At 39.0% G+C, this 3,288-nt stretch overlaps 1 pseudogene; it reads left to right on the top strand.

Annotated features, from left to right (window-relative positions):
* The first annotated feature begins 1,405 nt into the window (after nt 1–1,405).
* Nucleotides 1,406–2,641, top strand: LOC143851521 (cytosolic sulfotransferase 15 pseudogene; annotated as a pseudogene).
* The last annotated feature ends 647 nt before the right edge of the window (nt 2,642–3,288 follow it).

The following is a 3,288-nucleotide window of genomic DNA, read 5'->3' as shown; positions in this document are numbered from 1 at the left end:
TTAAATAGTGGGCCCAACCCATCAAAACATGTGTAATATAATTTGGCCCCACTACATGAACTGTAAGGGAAAAGTTATACTAGCCCCCTTTTTTACTAGGGAGAAACCCTCTAGTGTAAAAGAGTAATGGGCCTCACCCATGTTCTGCCCCTCCTCAAGCAAATTCCTGGCTCCGCCCCTGGTACCAAGTGTGGTACCGCCTGCAATGTACTTGACGATCGGGTACCATATAAAAACTCAAGAAGAGAAATGGTATTTGACTGTTAGGATTAGAGGTGGATGTGGAGGTGGAGCTTATATAGGAAGCTTTCTACTTAAATGGTAAGGGTATGAAAATTTTCTACTTAAATGGTCAGGGTATGGACATTTCTCCTTCCTTGTGGTTGTATATGGAGTGAGAGAGTGTTGATTTGAGGGAGATTTTGGGAGTTCCCTTAATGGAATAAAACTCCTCTTGGCAATGGACGTCTGATGGGATTCCTATGGATGACATAATTCTATTCCTAGTCCAATAGAAAGGAAAGTTGTGAAAAGAAAGCAGGAAGAAAATTTGGGAAGTTTTTTCACAATCTCTCTCGGCTTTAAGAAATGATGAAATGAGGAACGAGTGGAGTTTTTAACCTCCTTACATTTTTTACCAAGGCAGGCTTCATTTAAGAGGAAGAGAGTTCCTTTTTCTCTTTTTACCTAGAACGACCATTTTAAAGAAGGAAATAATGCATGGAGGAAAGTGGTAGGAGGCCCTTTTGTTGCATAATTGGGGTGCCTGGGAAGGAGAATTTCCTTTTTCTCTTTATCTTTTCAAAAGCTAAGTCCAAGGGTCCCTTGTGAATAGGAGTCTTCTATCAAAAGAAACATGAAAGGTCTTGATTTTTTTTATTTGATAAAGATAGGAAATTTATTAAGAGTAGATTACAAGTGCATCTCGGACGCATGATTTGTTGGAATTTATGAGGATGATGCAAGGAATATAAAATATTTAGAGGAATGCTAAACTCAGAGGTGCCCTTGCAAAAACAAAAGATGAAAGGGCACCCCATTGGTTGCACTCACCAAAGTGCATTTAAGAAATGTAAAAGTTAAATAATATTAAATTATTGACTCTGGTGACGTCCAAGTGTCCAACCATTGAGCGCGGCTCTTCCATCATTTTTTCCAAGGGAGCCCTTGAGCTTAGCATACCTCTAAAAATTTAAATTTAAGTCAAAAAGTTTTTTTTGTTAGGGACAAAGCATTCGATACTTCATAAATTTACATAAAGTTAGCCACCTATAAGATGAACGGTCTGGACTGCATCACCGACAAGCGTGAGAAAATCAAAACAAATTTACAGTGGAAGGTTTAGAACCAAGGGATTGGTAGATGAAAAGCGATATACCTAGAACTGGAGTATAAATATGTGGCTACATATCCAATCTCTGCAAATTTCATTGAGGAGATTAGGTCCTCAGACTCATTATCTTCTCCATGGAAACATCCCAATGGAATAAAGAGGATGAAATATTAAGGCAAGAATGCAAAGAACTGATCTCCTCCCTTCCAAGAACGAAAGGGTGGTCACTTCCTTATTTCTATCAATATCAAGGCTTCTGGTATCCTGTAAAGTACTTGAAAGGAGCAGTGGCATTCCATCAACACTATCAACCCCGCGATGGAGATACTTTTTTGGTCACCACGCCGAAGGCCGGTACCACTTGGCTGAAGGCGCTTGCTTTCGCTGTTGTGAACCGGAAGCGTTACCTTCTCACTGACCACCCCTTGCTCAAGGCTAACCCCCATGGCCTAGTCCCTTTTGTCATGGTGGAGTTCTTTGCAAATAACCAACTTTCTGAATTTGAGGGCCTTCCCTCCCCTAGGCTCTTGGCTACCCACATCCCTTACGATATGTTACCGGAATCCGCAATAGAATCGAATTGTCGGATAGTTTACTTGTGCCGGAATCCAGGAGATACCTTCATTTCGATGTGGGTTTTCTTTAGCAAGTTGAGAGAAGAGAGTGTAGGACAACCACTTCCTCTAGAGGAGGCCTTTGAGTTGTTTTGCACTGGAGATTCTGCACTTGGTCCTTATTGGGATCATGTGTTAGGTTACTGGAAGGCAAGTTTGGAAAGGCCTGAAATGGTGTTGTTCTTGAAGTATGAGGAAATGAAAAAAGAACCCATACTTCATTTGAAAAGGTTAGCTGAGTTCTTGGGGTATCCTTTCTCTCTGGAGGAAGAGAGAGAAGTGGTGGTCGAGGAAATATCAAAGCTATGCAGTTTTAAGAATTTGAGCAATTTGAAAGTAAACAAGGGAGGAACAGTAGAAGTAGGTATTGACGGTAAGAATTTCTTTAGGAAAGGAGAGGTGGGTGATTGGGTAAATCATTTGAGCCCTCCAATGAAAGAGCGTTTGGATCAGCTTACAGAGGAAAAGTTCCACAGTTCTGGTCTCACCTTCTCCTTTTAGTTACTGGTTCATCTTCATATGTGTATTTTTCTTATCTTGTTTTTTGTTTGGTTTTCAGTAAAGCTCTTACTGACCAACCAAAAAACAGTACCATTTCTGTTTTGTGTCATATTGATATGTGTTTTTCTGATTTTGTTTTATTTGGTTTCGAATAAAGCTCTTGCCGAGCAACAAAAAAAGTACCATTTCTGTATTGGGTCATTTTCATCTGTGAGCTTTCCCTTTTACAGTATAAAAGATTAAATAACACACCATCTCCAACAGCTTAAGCTTTCAGAGTAATTGGCCGTTTCACATAGTATCAGAGCAATTGCCAGGGTTCAAAACTCCTTGATATTAAAAATTCACATATAATGGCCAACCCATAAAGAAAGGTCATATGTTCCACGTGTAGGCCAACCCTAAAAAGAGGGGCCACTCTTGAGCAGGAATGTTAGAGTCTATTTTGTGAAAACGGGAATCCATTTTGTGAAAAAAAAAAGGGCATCATTCATTGAACCCACGTCCACTAAAACAAAATACGGGAGTTCAAATCCCCATAAAAGTAATAAATGCATCTTGAAAAAGGTCAAATCAACCATCACATTACTCCTGTTTTTATTCTCTAAACAGAATCCGTTATGAGATATCAAAACATATCACTAGCATCATTGGTATTTTAGCTTTTTACAAGGTAGTTTTTGTCTTTTCACATATAAGGACATTTTGGTCTTTTTATATGTCAAAAAAAATCTACTGTGGGTATTTTGGTCACAAATTGATGTCACAACCTGATTTGCAAAATTATCAAACAAGAAGACTGTTTTTGCAAATAAAGCAAAGTAGAATACTTTTTTTACA

This window comes from Tasmannia lanceolata, unplaced genomic scaffold, assembly GCF_043159265.1.
Source record: "Tasmannia lanceolata isolate RefF3 unplaced genomic scaffold, GAP_Taslan_0.1 ptg000018l, whole genome shotgun sequence".
NCBI classification, from domain to species: Eukaryota; Viridiplantae; Streptophyta; class Magnoliopsida; order Canellales; family Winteraceae; genus Tasmannia; species Tasmannia lanceolata.
Note: the sequence above shows the minus strand (reverse complement) of the source record. Positions and strands in the feature narration are given on the sequence as shown.